General features: G+C 39.4%; 1 protein-coding gene and 1 non-coding gene across 2 annotated transcripts in view; one reads left to right on the top strand and one right to left on the bottom strand.

Annotated features, from left to right (window-relative positions):
- ASB3 (ankyrin repeat and SOCS box containing 3) overlaps positions 1-14951 on the bottom strand; it is a 145990-nt gene that overhangs the window by 25229 nt on the left and 105810 nt on the right. Inside the window, exons 13-14 of the transcript XR_010384174.1 lie at positions 9426-9503; positions 5990-6096 (exon numbers count right to left, since the gene is read on the bottom strand). The gene's annotated coding sequence lies outside the window, so the exon portion shown is untranslated. The remainder of the gene's footprint in view (positions 1-5989; positions 6097-9425; positions 9504-14951) is intronic.
- Positions 7752-7824, top strand: TRNAA-UGC (transfer RNA alanine (anticodon UGC)). Its single transcript has one exon. It is a non-coding gene; the product is annotated as a tRNA-Ala (tRNA).

Raw genomic sequence — 14951 nt, 5'->3', positions numbered from 1 at the left:
AAGTAATAATTATTCACACCAACATGAGCGGGGACACGGATTAGCTGTGGGCAGCACACCTTCCCTTTAAGGCACTAGGCCAGAGCAAGGAGAGGCATCCTGCTTTGCCACAGTGTTCCTCACTTTTTTCCTACCATCCCTGTGGCTTTGTCAGAAGGGATTTCTAGGACCTAGTTCCATGTCTGAGATCAGATCTGGAACAGAATTCTTGCCACCTTCTGAGATGCCACAAACCCAGCGGGGAATCCTGAGCTTCCGTGACAGTGCCACATTCTGCTTGCTATGAGGTATGTCCTCAACGCTCTCAAGGCTGCTGGCCAAGGCTGTTCACAGAGAAGGGAGGCATCGCGCCAGGGCTGAGATGAGGACATGTTAGAAAACGCAGGGCTGAGTACACAATTCCTCCCTCCCACAGACTCACAAAAATAAGGCAGAACAAATATCAGCCAGCGGTTGCTTTGCATTCTGGGCCAGCTCCTAAGATACAAGACCATCAGGTAAAATGGGCCCTCCAGGCAGGAGTGAAATCATCAGTAAAATCAAAGGAGGAAGCACTAAGTGAAGTGAAGCACAGGCAGTTCCCAGGGCTCTCTGTGCTGATTCCAGATGCTCCTGCCAGGACACAGGGCCCAGAGTCACAGGTGAATGCCCCAAATCAATAAAACCTCTTCATCCAGCCCCCCTCATTGGTCATCCACAAGATCCTCTCCAACGCGGGTTCCTCCAGGACCTGCGATACCTTTGGCCTCTAAGCTATTTCTCCCCTTCTTAGGCTGTGTTTATCAGCTTGAAAGTAACAAGTTGTGAGAGGGGCAGATTTTGAGAATGAGCGCATCTTTCAAGGATCTGCCTCAGGTGAGGACGTTGAGCAGTCTGCTGGGGCTGCTTCCACCATCCTAGGGGCTCCAGGAGAATCTGGGGATTTACTGTTCTCAGGCACATCCAACAAATGGGTCCATCTCAAGCTTCAGGGCCCCACTTGCTTCCTAGCAGGACCTTGACTCTGCCGCAGGAGACCTGCTGGGCATATTCATTCAGCTTCGTCTGTAGCTCGGCCACCCTTATAGCTAGATCCTGACAATTCCATGAAGCCTTCCCTGAAGCTGCAGGAGATGACAGCCTACTTCAGAGCAGTCATAGAGGCCTTCTGGTTTCAAAGCATGTCATGAGGTGGAAGTTGAGTGTACTAGTCTATTACTGTCCTTTTTAAATTTGTTTTTAAGGCTAATGTGGTTAACAGAAGCCATAGTCCTCCTCCATCCTGCTCGCTGCCACGCCCCATGCTGCTCTATCAGCAGTTACCGTATGACCCAGGACTTCTTCCTCCACCTGTGTGGCATCCCAGCGAGCCACAGGTGAAGGAGAGCCTGAATAACTGCAACACCACCACGTGCCAGGGGACACCGCCTCCCTTACAAGAATGGGATCCAGGGTGCCATCAAACTACTGAGTAATCCAGCGGCCAGCTGGCTTCCCCCAGGTTTATATTCTGCACCAAAATTCCTCCCTGCAAATCACCAACAGGATCCACTCCTGCATGCGTTCTCTGAGGTCCTGCAATTCCTTTGGTACATAAGCTATTTCTTCCTGGAGCAGAGACCTTGCCTGGGTTCCCCAGAAAGTTGAGCCTGAGCCAGGAGACTTGTAGCACTTAATTAGAGAGTATGGTCCCACGGAGCGGAGGTGGGGAACAAGCCATGGGGAGCATGGATGGACTGAGAGCCAATATATTGATGCATCATTGAACTGGTCGCACCCCTAAGTGTGACAGATGGCTTCACTTATAGGACTGCATCCCTGAGAAGTTGTATAAGCAGCATTTCAGGATCATCCCACAGTGAGGAGAAAAGCAAAGAATTTATCCACTGGCTCCCATGCCCATTTGTTAAAAGTTCACTACTTGTGGGTTATGAAGGAGTGGGCATGGGCCTGCTGTAGTGTTCAAAGCTCTGGGTGGGGAACAAGGTGCTGTTACGTTGTACATAGTGAAGTCACTTAGGGCCCTGCAGAGTTGGACCAAGAAACAGGCAAGACTGAGAAAATATAAACAGGTGCCTAAGAGGGGTCTTACACAATGCGTTTTCTAACCTTTGAAAAAATAGAAAGGTAGCCTAACACCTAATGGCTCCCAGTGAAGCATCATGACCTCTGGGCAATGATAAAATCAGAGCTGGAAAGTCAATGGGACATGAAAGGAGAAACCCAAGTGTTCACAGCCATGTGGAGGAAAAAAAAAAAAAAAAACAGTCCTCTTTAGGGTATATCAGAAGAATGAAAAATATACATCTCTCACCTGAATGGGAAATACCCCTTTTTTATATGATCATTCACTGTCCCATGATGAGCATTTATCCAGTCCATCAACAAATATGATATTTGCCAGTGTACCCATAATGACTTTTGGCACTTGCTTTATTCCCCTTGACGTGGCATTGAGTTCTTAAGTAAAACAAGCTGCCAAGTGTGGAGGGTGCTGTAGTTTTCTGTTATATTTGTGGCAAGGTACCTAGAGGCAAAGATGATGAAAACTATAGGGGAAATGTAGTCTGATATTCTAACAGTGCAGTCATCTCTGCCTCAGGCCACTTCTCTGGAATTAGTTACCACCCAGACCCGCAGTCAGCAAACTGCAGCTCACAGGCCAAGTCTTGCCACCACCCATTTGGTACACACAGTGTTACTGGAGCACAGCCATACTCGTTCATTTAGGTATTGTCTGTGGCTACTTCCTGACTACACTCGAAGAGTTGAGAAGTTGTGACAGAGGCCATAGGGTCTTGTACAAAGGCTAAAATGTTTACCACTCTGACAGGAAATGTTTGCCAACCTCTAGTCTAGACTGAAGCCCCTCGGTGAGCTTTCTCTTACGGGTAGGAACTCTACATTAGCACTAAGCCAAGGCTTTTAGAGCTGATCCCTCAGCCAAGAACAAGAAAATTCCATTTCCTAATCACCATGCTTGTGTCGAAACTGGGCTATTCTTTTCATGTCTGTCATGATTAATCCAGAAGCTGTAACTCCAGGACCACCGAAACCAGAGATCCATGGAGTGAAAACAAACACAGTGGAAACAAGATGTCTTCTCCTTCCTTTTAGCTAAGAACACAATTCTCAGATTCTTCCATCCAAATTGTGTTTTAAAAGCCACTCTACACACCTAGCCCTGACCAAACTCAAGCCACACCCAGGCAATTCCAGGAATTGTGGTTATTTCAGGTCGGTGCATGGAGGAAAGAGGAATCTCTGTTTAACAGGCTAAGTAAAAAAAGCAATTCTCATACTGCATCTGACCAAAGCTAGAGAACCTGTATGTTTATCACCCTCTGTGAAGGTAAGCCCAATTCTAACTTCCTTCCTGGGTATAATTTAGGTGCTTTGAAGAATAAGCAAACTACTGCAAGGTACGAGGGGTCAATATTATTAGTGCCTCTCAGTATGTAATGTTCTGCTATATTCTTATGTGATTCCAACTCAACTCCTACAAGAAGAAAAGCAAAATAACCAAAAACATGCCTTCTGGCAAAGAACAACATATAAGGAGATATAATTCTGCAGATGGCAAAATTCCAGACTTTTAATTTGCTGATTCATTGATGGGCATAATAACCCCATAACTTACTGAACTATGATGGAAATAAGGAAGAATTCTGCCATTTTGCATATTTAGCTGCATCCCCACAACAATCAATAGAAAAATCGTGAAAAATCACCCATACCACTGCTCACTTGGGCATGGTAATGGCATTCTTAGTGGTTTCTCTGCTTTCCATTTTCTTCCTCTCCAATTCCATGCACACTTCAACTGTATTATGTTTCTAAAACATAGATAGGAGAATTGCACTTTTTTTGCTATAAAATTTTGCAGTGGCTCCCTCCTTGTTACCTATGGAGATAGTCCTAGCTCCTCAGTAAATGAAGCTTTTCACAGTAAGACCCAAACCTAACTCACCAGCTTTATCTCTAGTATTTCAAGCATGGCCTTGGCCCTGGATGGATGCCACACTCTTCTTTGTTTGGCCCACAAACAGTAAATACACGTTCCTGGACAAGTCACCAAGCCACAGAGCTAGCTCTCTAACCACAAAGCGTGGAGAGAAGCCTAATGTTGTAAAGGGACTGCTGAAAGCCATTATGAGGTCTCATCTCTCAGTCAGTCCTCAAAAAGCCCCAGTGGACTAGACCAAGGAAGCAAGCCCAGTGTTGCCTTCAAGCTGCTGCCGATCACACACAGTCCTTCAAGTGACCATCCTACCCTGCTGTGACTGACAGGACCCTCATTCACTCAACTCCCACTGATTTCCCTCGAGGATATAATCTGATGGGTGTTGGTCTTGGTCTGTCTCCATCTTAGATAGGTAGGTAGGTAGGTGATAGACAGATAGATAGATAGATAAGATTAGATAGATTAGATAGATAGATTGATTAGATACATAGATAGATTCGTAGGTAGATACACACATACATACATATAGATATCTCATCCAGTGACGCAGCTGAGAGGTCCAGGGGATGCACAGGGTATTCAACAACATTCACTTGGTCATTCAACAAATATTTTAAAGCACTTACTATGTGCCAGGCCCTGTAGCAATGAGTATATAAGATGAGTATTCACTACTGTGGATGGGCATGGTAAATCAATTTGTGCCCTCAGTCCTCTGAGTAGCAGTCCTTGCCTAAATTGTCAATATTTGTGCTGTTTTCCCAGCTTTCCTATGTGTCCTGGGAGCTTCTGGACAAAATTCCAAATATCCAGTGTCTGGAGATCTCCAGGCTATCTTGTGGGTGCACCTGCTGGTCAAAGAAGTAGAAAGCTCACTGGACTATACACTCCATGAGACAGGTTCCATCATGCCACAGTAACGAGCACAGAGCCGCATGGCCAGTTCTCATGTAACATCCAAGTTCCTGCCACAAGTGCTATCTTGCCATTTATATCTCAGGAGAAATGCAACAAGGACCTTTACCTTCTACTCTGGCTCCTCATTTCAGAGGTTGAAAAATTGGGGCACATCACTGGAATTCATAAGGAGAAAAGACCACTGATTTTCCCTAAATGTGCTGATATGTAACTTATGCTATGGTTAAGTGCATGGGGCTACAATCTTAGATCCCCACCTGCAGTTCTTTCTCTACTAACTTCAAACACTGCTACTAACCCTGCTTTCTAAATGCCATTTGGGTCATGCATTCTCCCTGCCCAGAAGCTTTCAAAGTCTCCCCACTGTCTTCAGCCCAGATGCCTCACTCCAGCATTCAAGGCCTCCATAACCTGGCCCCAAAACTTATCTCCCTGGTACAAATCTCCTGTGCTTATCAAACTCGTGTCCTCACTATCACCTAACAAGCCATGTCCATTCCCATCATGAGCCTTTTAAGATGCCCTCTCCTCTTCTCACCATTCATCAAAATTCCCTAAATCACTCAAAACCTACCCAAAGTTCCACTGCCAAGGGGCTTTCTCCACACAACCCTACTGATGAAAAATGATCTCTTCCTCCCCGGAGCATGCATCTTGCCACGGGTGCCACTCAGGGACTGCTGTCCTGCTGGTCAGTTTCTCATGCAGGAATCACGTATTATCATTGTTATACTTAGCATCTACAGTGATGCCCTGTTGGCATCCTTGAGAAAAGGGGAAAGACCTATATTTCTTTGAAAGAAGGCTGAAAGAAGACTGAAAAGGCCAGGCTATCCCTACTAAAGGGAAATAGACAATGGAGTCAGAGTCCAAACAGAGCTTCCTTGGGCAACTCTGCTGGCTACCTCTCTAGGATTCCTGACTCAGAGCAGAGTCAGAGGACAAAATCCCAAGGGCCAGTTTCCTCCTAATGGTCTACATGGCAAAGAGCCTGAGCTTTGGGGGCATCCCTTAATTCTAGACTCCTCCCACTCAGTGAAGTCAGGCCCCTTGCTCACATTTACACGAGAGGGGAGATGCAGGTTAAAATGAGCATGTTGTGTTAAGTGTGTACAAAAGTACACTTACCTCTGCATAAAGTAACATGGTCCCCTACCCCCAGCCCTACACTCCTTTACTGAAATCTCCACAGCACTTAAATCTTGGCATAGAAGATGGCTCCACAGGATCTTCTCCTTCAATGAAAAAAAAAAAAAAATTAACCTTTGCACATCAACTAAAAATTTCCCAAAGCCTAAAACCTGATTATTCCTAAACTTCATGAATTATTCAGGCTGCTTCAAGTGAGAAAGATCAGATTTAATTATGTTCTGGAGGGGCATCTTCCCTAGGATTAAATGCAAAATATCCTCATCTGACTACTGCGCTGTTTTAAGAACAGGTTGTCGTGGGCTTTCTACAGAACTGTATATGCTAAGAAACAAAATAGGGTTCGCTGGATTGGCATAAGGGAAATAAATACGAAACTGAAGAGTCTTTTCCATATTCACATGGAGCCTGTTTCTACACACCCAGGCGAGAATGACAGCAGTACCAACACATGCAAACCCTAATAAATTAGCTGCACCCAATTATTAAGAAGGCAGCCTTAGGTCATAAAAACGATTTTGTGAAATTGATCTTAAATGAAAAATGTGTAATTACACTTAAAGCAGTTACAGGCTGCTAGTCGATGAAAAATTTTTATTTCCCGTGGAGTTGTACCACTTTCTGAGCATATAAAATTAGTTGGACTGGTAGAAATTATATTATAATCAGAAGTAGCTCAAGAGACAGAAACATTTTTCAACATACTTTTCAAAATGATTCCACAAACTGGCCAGCTATGCACCCAATGTGCATTTTATAATTTTATTGCCTTTGGCCAAAAGCCACTGTAAGAACTAGTGTTCAGAATTATAAGCAAGAAAATCATAATATTTTTTAAAGTGATGAATGCATTTTTCCTATATTCCTTTCCTTAGTCTTTCTTTAAGATCTGAAAGACTTAGATATAGTAAAAGCAAAAATAACCTAGGGAGAAAGGATGCATATAGATGAAAAGCTATGGAATTCATCCTTGATTCATCCCTTACATCACCCGCCACATCCCATCTATCACCAACTTCCGGGGGTTCCATCTCCAAATTTTTCTCAAAACCATATACTCTCCTCTGTCTCCACACTCAATACCCTGGCCCAAGCCACCATGGCACCAATCTCTTGACTGGCCTTTTTCTTCTGCTCTTGACTCCTGTAACTCATTCTTCCCGTAATAGGCTGAAAGATCCTTTTCAAAATGCAGACAGATCCTATCACTGCTCTGCCTCTGATCTTTCAAAGGCTTCCCCTTGCCCTTTCAATAAAGCCCAATCTCCTCCTGTGGCCTCCTAGATCTTGCTTGATCTGGCCTCTGGCCCTCTCCTCAACTTCACTTTTTTTCATTCTTGCCCTCCGCCACAGTGGACCATCACTCTGGTCTCCTTGGCACTCCTGAAGCTCTTCTACCTCCACTACTTTGTGCTTAGTACTCCTTGCCTCTGGAAGGAGTACTAAGCACTTTGCCTGACTCATGATATCACAGTTCCCCTGCTTATTCCCTGTAGAATAAGTATTTTATTAATTTGTTTACTTGTTGTGGTCTATTTTAGCCTTCAGTGAATACAAAACTACTAAGTGAATGAAATACCATATTTAAGAGATAGTAAATTCATGAAGAGATACTTGCATAAATAAGCAAATAATAGAAGTTTAGTTGTAATCTTATAACTGTCTGACAAAACAGAACTAGCCAGAAGTTTAAGGGCTACAATTTCTACTTTTTAATTGAACTAAAAATTACATGGTGGGAGGAGGATATAGCTCAGTGGTAGAGTACATGCCTTGCATACATGAGGTCCTGGGTTCAATCCCCAGTGCCTCCATTAAAATAAATAAGTAAAAACCTAATTTTACCTCCCCCCCCCCAATTTTTAAATTAAAAAAGAAATTACATTGGGCTAGCAATTAAAGACTTCACTAAAGAAGAAATTCATGCTACTAATCAACACAGCAATTTTTTGGCCTTCTTTATACTGAACATTTCAAAATTTAACTTTATACATTAATTTCATCAGAGTTAGCCATTTAAAAAGCTAAGCTAACCTGTCTTATCTTTTGTTCATTCTTTGGTGGCCTTATATGACTTGCCTGAAATAGTCTCACTGGGAAAATATTAAACACTATTTCCAATACTAGAGGATGGAATCAAAGAGTTTATCCACAACACCCACCAACTTATCAAGTCCGCAAAACCTAGACATTAAGGAGATGCAAAGAGGTATAAAGAGAATCACATCATAATTGATCTTCCAATCCATTCTTGAGACAAAACAAAGATGGGAGCAGGATGGATGACGGAAAGAGTAGGAACTCAAAAGAGGGAGAACTCTTCCTAGAGGGAGGAGATCAGGGCAGCCTTGAGCTGTGCTTCGCAAAATGAGAAGGTCTCACTCAGCTAGGAAAGGAGAGCAGGGGAATGAACATTCCAAGGAGGGAAAAGAGGGTGACCACAGGTGTCAGATATGCATGGAGAGCAGTGAGTAGCTTAGTCCAACTGAAGCAGAGTTAAAACTGTCAAGAAAAAGGAAGTCAAAAGAAGCTTGAGAGTATTGGGGGGTGAAAAGTCAGATTACGAGGCAGCAGCTCACCATATTTTGGCCTTACAGTACTTAAGAACAATGCAAGATTTTGGCAAAAGAACAAATTAATGGGAAATAAATGCTCCCGTTGTAAGAAACTGGGCGTTTAAGGACCTGCATTTATGTAGTGTAAGAGTATCTTATTAAATCAGTACTCAGAATAAATATACACCTTGTTAATCAACTACAATACATTAGTTACACTCTTTACAAAATCTTTAGTTAGGGGACATATGGATGTTAGAAACCTGGCAAGAAGCTTTGTTCGGAATGAAGGGAAAAAGTGGCTCAGAGAAAACCGTAAAATCATGTTGTAAAGTAATGACAATATAAGATTGAGTTCTAAAATAAACATCCATACATGTATTCTTCATCTCTTATCTAACACTTCATTTTTCAACATAATTTACAATGATCAAGTGTTTAAAAAAAAAACAACCCTGTGAAGTACAGCTTCTGATTTTTCAAATAAGAATGAAGAATCAGGTGACAAGTTCAAGGTTACAAAGATAATGTAAACAAATAGCAAGGAAAAGAACTTTCTGAATTCTTACAACTTACTTCAATCTCCGTACCATTTTACCAACAGCTGCTAAACTCCATGGTAGCTGTCACACGTGCAGTGTGGAAACAACACTCTGGTGGTATAACTATTACAAGAACTTCTTAAAGATAAAGACTGAGAACAGGTCCTTGGGGAAATTTCTATCTTTTCCAGGTCCTGTGACCATTCTACTTTGTATTTTGTAATCAAAACAAAATATAGATGACAGTTGATCTTGAACAACATGGGTTTGGACTGCACAGGTCCACTTATACATGGATTTTCTTCAATAAATACGTACTACAGTATGATACGATCCTCAGTTGGTTGAATCCTCATGCAGAACCAGGGATACAGAACCATGGATACAGAAGGCTGCCTGTAAAGATACAGTCAGATTTTCAATTACTCAGGGGTCAGTGCCTTAACCCCTATGTTGTTCAAGAGTTAACCATACTTGTAACAAGTTCCCTGAAGATATTAAGACTTCAAAACTATAATATTATCTCCTGCGGAATGTAACCATTAATTTCAAACATACTAATTGGTTGTCATGGGAAACTATTCAACCTGGTGTCTATACTGCCATAGAAAATTCTTTCATTCCTATGTGAGGAGAATCACCTCAAGTCACTGTGTCTCACTTATTTTCCTTCAGGCCTGGTTTGAATTAAATAAATTAGTGGCTATAATGTGTCATTTTATTTTTTAATTCATTTTTTAATTGAAATGTAATTGACTTAATTACATTAGTTTTAGGTGTAAAACAGTGATTTGATACTTTTATACATTACAAAATGACAGCCACAGTCAGTCTAGTTACCATCTATCACCATACAAAGTTATTACAATATTATTGATGATATTCCCTATGCTGTACATTACATCCCCATGACTTATTTATTTTATAACTGGAATTCTGTACCTCTAAATATTCCTCACCTATTTCACTCATCATCCCATCCCATCCCCTCTGGACACCACCTGTTTGTTCTCTGTATCTATGAGTCTGTTTCTCTTATGTTTATTCATTTGTTTTGTTTTTCATTTCATATGTAAGTGAAATCATACAGTATTTGTCTTCTCTGACTTAATTCCGTTAGCATAATTTACTCTAGGTCCATCCATGTTGTTGCAAAGGGCAGGAATTCATTCTTTTCTGTGGTTGAGTATTCCATTCCATATATATCATCTTTACTCATTCATCTGATTGGTGCTTAGGTTGCTTCCACGTCTTGGCTATTGTAAACAATACTGCTATGAACATTGGAGTGCATGTTTCCTTTTGAATTAGCATGTTTGTTTTCTTCAGATATATATTTAGGAGTGGAATTCTGGATCATATGGTAATTCTATTTTTAGTTTTTTGAGGAATCTCCATATAGTCTTCCGTTTTGGGTAAACAAATTTACATTCCCACCAACACTGTGTAAGTGTTCCCTTTCCTCATATCCAAATCAACATTGGATTTTTGAGGTCTTTTTGATGATAGCCATTCTGACAGGTGTGAGGTGATATCTCACTGTGGTTTGATTTGCATTTCTCTGATGATTAGTAATGTTGAGCATCCTTTCATGGGCCTGTTGGCCATCTGTTTGTCTTCTTTGGAAAAATATCTATTCAGATCTTCTGCTTTTTTAAATTGGGTTTTTTTTTTATATTCAGTATGAGCTGTTTATATATCTTAGATATTATCCCCATATCAGTTGCATCACTTGCAAATATTTTCTTCCATTCGGTACTTTGTCTTTTTGTCTTGTCAATGATTTTCTTTGCTATGTAAAAGCTTTTAAGTTTAATTTGGTCCCAGTTGTTAATTTTTGCTTTTGTTTCCTTTGCCTTAGGAGATAGATCCCAAAAAATGTTGTTGCAATTTATGTCAAAGAATGTTCTGCCTGTTTTCTTTCCGGAGTTTTATGGTTTCTATTCTTACATTTAGGTCTTTCATCCATTTTGAGGGTTTTTTTTATATATGGTGTGAGAAAATGTTTCAATTTCATTCTTTTACATGTAGCCGTTCAGTTTTCTAACACCATTTATTGAAAGGCTTTCTTTTCCCCATTGTATATTCTTGCCTCCTTTGTTGTAAATTAATTGACTACGTAAGTGTGGATTCACTTCTTGACTCTGTATTCTGTTCCATTGTGTCTATTTGTGTTCCATAATTATACTGTTTTGATTACTGAAGCTTTGTAGTATAGTTTGAAATCAGGGAGAATGATACCTCGTTTTCTTTTTCTTTCTTAAGACTGTTTTGGCTATTTGGGGTCTTTTGTGCTTCCATACAAATTTTAGAATTATTTGTTCTAGTTCTATGAAAAATGCCATTGGTATTTTGATTGGAATTGCACTGAACCTTTAGATTACCTTGTGTAATATGCTCATTTTAACAATATCAGTTCTTGTAATCCATGAGTTCTTGTAATCTTTTTATCTATTGCATCATCTTCAATTTCTTTCACTAATGTCTTATAGTTGTCTGAGTACAGGTCTTTTACCTCTTTAGTTAGATTTATTCCTAGATATTTTATTCCTTTTGATGTGATTGTAAGTGGGGTTGTTTTCTTAATTTCTCCGATACTTTATTGTTAGTATAGAAACACAAAAGATTTTGGCTAGGACTGTAAGACAATACTATGTTGAATAAAAGCGGCAAGAGTGGACATCCTTGCCTTGTTCCTGATCTTAGAGGAAATGCTTTCAGCTTTTCACCATTCAGCATGATACTGCCTTTAGGTTTGCCCTTCTTATGGCCTTCATTATGTTGAGGTACATTTCTTCTATAACCACATTGTTGAGAGTGCTTATACTAAGTGGATGCTGACTTGTCAAACACTTCTCTGCATCTATTAAGATGGTCATATGATTATTGTCCTTCAGTTTGTTCATGTGGTGTACCACAATGATTGATTTGCAGATACTTGCAAGAGCCAGCCTTGTATCCCTGAGATAAATTCCACTTGATCATGGTGCATGATTCTTTTAATACACTGTTGAATTTGGTTTGCTAATATTTTGTTGAGGATACTTGCATCTATGTTCATAAAGGATATTGGCCTGTAATTTTTTGTGTGTGGTGTCTTTGTCTGGCTTTGGTATGCGGGTGATGGTAGCCTCATAGAATGAGTTCAGAATCACTTCTTACTCTTCAATTTTTTTTTTGAATAGTTTGGAAAAACTAGGTGTAAACTCTAAATGATTGGGAGAATTCACATGTGAAGTCACTGGTCCTCGACTTTTGTTTGTTGGGAGTTTTTTAAATTACTGATTCAATTTCATTACTAGTAATTGGTTTCTATTTCTTCTTGGCTCAGTCTTTAAGATTGTATGTATATAGGAATCTATCCATTTCTTCTAGACAGTCCATTTTATTGGTGTATAATTGTTCATAGTAATCTCTTATGATTCTTTCTATTTCTGAGGTATATTGGTTGCAACTTCTTTTGAATTTCTGATTTTATTTATTTGTGCCCTCTCTCTTTTTTTCTTGGTAAGTCTGGCCAAAGGTTTATTGATTTTGTTTATCTTTTCAAAGAATTAGCTCTATTTCATTTGTTTCAGCTCTGATCTTTATGATTTCCTTCCTTCTACTAACTTTTGGCTTTGTTTATTCTTTTTCTAGTTCCTTTAAGTGTAAGTTTCTTAGATTATTTATTTCAAAATTTTCTTCTCTCCTGAGATAGGCTGGTATCACTATAAATTTCCCTCTTAGAACTGTTTTGCTTTCATAAATTCTGGATCCCATAAATTCTGGATCATTATGTTGTTTTCTTATGTCTCCATGAAATTTTTAAAAATTACTTTGATTTCATCAGTGACCAATTGGTTGTCTAGTAGCATATTGTTTAGCCTCCATGTGTTTGTGTTTTTTGCGGGTTAGTTTTGTTGCTGTTGTTGCTTTTTTGTTTATTTGTTTTGTAGTTAGTTTCTAGTCTTCAGTCATTGTGGTCAGAAAAGGTGCTTGATATGGTTTCAGTCCTCTTATATCAACTGAGACTTGCTTTGTGGCCTAGTATGTGATCTTCCCTGGAGAATGTTCCATGTGCACTTAAAAAGAATGTGTATTTGCTGCTTTTGGATGGAATGTTTTATGTGTGTTTATGTGTCTCTAATGTGTTATTTAAGACCAGTGTTTCCTTACTAATCTTTTGTCTGCATGACCAGTCCATTGATCTAAGTGGGGTGTTGTAGTCCCCTACTATGATTGTGTTACTGTCAATTTCTCCCTTTATGTTTGTTAGTATTTACTTTATATATTTAGGTGCTTCTATGTTGGGCCTATATATATTTACAATTCTTATATCTTCTTGTTGAACTGATCCCTTTATTATTATATGATGTCCTCCTTTGCCTTTTTGTTTTAATATCTATTTTGTGTAATAAATACTGCTACTCCAGAGGGTTTTTTGTTACCATTTGCATTGAAGACCTTTTTCCATTCCCTCACTTGCAATCTGTATGCGTCTTTAAATCTGAAGTGAGTCTCTTGTTTGTTCATATATATGTTGGCAGCATATATATGGGTTTGTTTTTGTATCTATTTATCTATTTATTTAGTTTTTTTATCCATTTAGCCACTCTATGTCTTTTGATAGGAGGGTTCATTCCATTTACCTTTAAAGGATTATGGATAGGCATGTACTTAATACCCTTTTGTTGTTTTTAGGATGTTTTTGTATTTTTTTCTGTTACTTTCTTGTTATTTTGCTTTCTTCCCTTGAGATTAGAGATGGTTTTTTATGTTGTGTTTGGACTCCTTTCTCTTTTCTGTGTGTATCTGTTACAGATTTTTAGTTTAGTTAGTTATTATGAGGTTTATATATAATAATCTCTATATATGTAATTATTTTAAGTTTATGATCTCTTAAGATTGAACACATTCTAACAATCCTGCATTTTTACTACCCCTCCAGACTTAATGTTTTTGACATCATATTTTCAGTATTGTTTTATATATCCCTCAACTACTTATTATGAATATACAGTTGACTCTGGGACAAAATAGATTTGAAGAACTCTGTGTGCCCACTTGAACTTTTTTTTTTTTAAGTGAATACTACAGTAGTACATGATCAGTGTTGGCTGAATCCACAGATGTGGAACCTCAGAAATGGAGAACTATGGATGTGGACTTTTGTATGTGAGGGCTGACTATAAGTTATATGTGTATTTTCCACTGTGCAAAGGGCCTGTGCCCCTAGCCCCCGTGTTGTTCAAGGGTCAAGTTGATTTTGCTACTTTTGTCTTTTAATATTTCTATTAGACTTATATGTGGTTGATCTACTAACTTTACTGTATGTTTGCCTTTACTAATGAGATTTTTCCTTCTGTAATTTCATATTTCTAGTTGTGCTCTTTTCTTTTCAAATTAGAGAACATTTCTTTTAAGGCCAGCTTGGAGGTGCTGAACTATTTTAGCTTTTGCTTGTCTGTACAACTCTTCTTTGCTTGTCTGTATCTCTCCTTCATACCTGATTGATAGCCTTGCCAGGTACAGTATTCTTGGATGTAGGGTTTTTTCCTTTCGTCACTTTGAATATATCATGCCATTCCCTTCTGGCATGCAAAGTTTCTCCTGAAAAGTCAGTTGCTAGTCTTAAGGGAGTTCCCTTATACACATGTAGTTGTTTTTCCCTTGCTACTTTTAAGATCCTCTCTTTATCTTTAATTATTTCTATTTTAATATTATAATATATCTTGATGCGACCTTTTTGGGGTTGATCTTGTTTGGGACTCTCTGTACTTCTGGGACCTAAATGTCTGTTTCCTTTCCCAGGTTATTAAACAAGTTTTCAGCTATTATTTCTTCAAATAAGTTCCCTGCCCC

The sequence above is a fragment of the Camelus dromedarius genome, chromosome 15, assembly GCF_036321535.1.
Source record: "Camelus dromedarius isolate mCamDro1 chromosome 15, mCamDro1.pat, whole genome shotgun sequence".
Taxonomy (NCBI): Eukaryota; Metazoa; Chordata; class Mammalia; order Artiodactyla; family Camelidae; genus Camelus; species Camelus dromedarius.
This window is presented reverse-complemented; position numbering and strand designations above follow the sequence as displayed.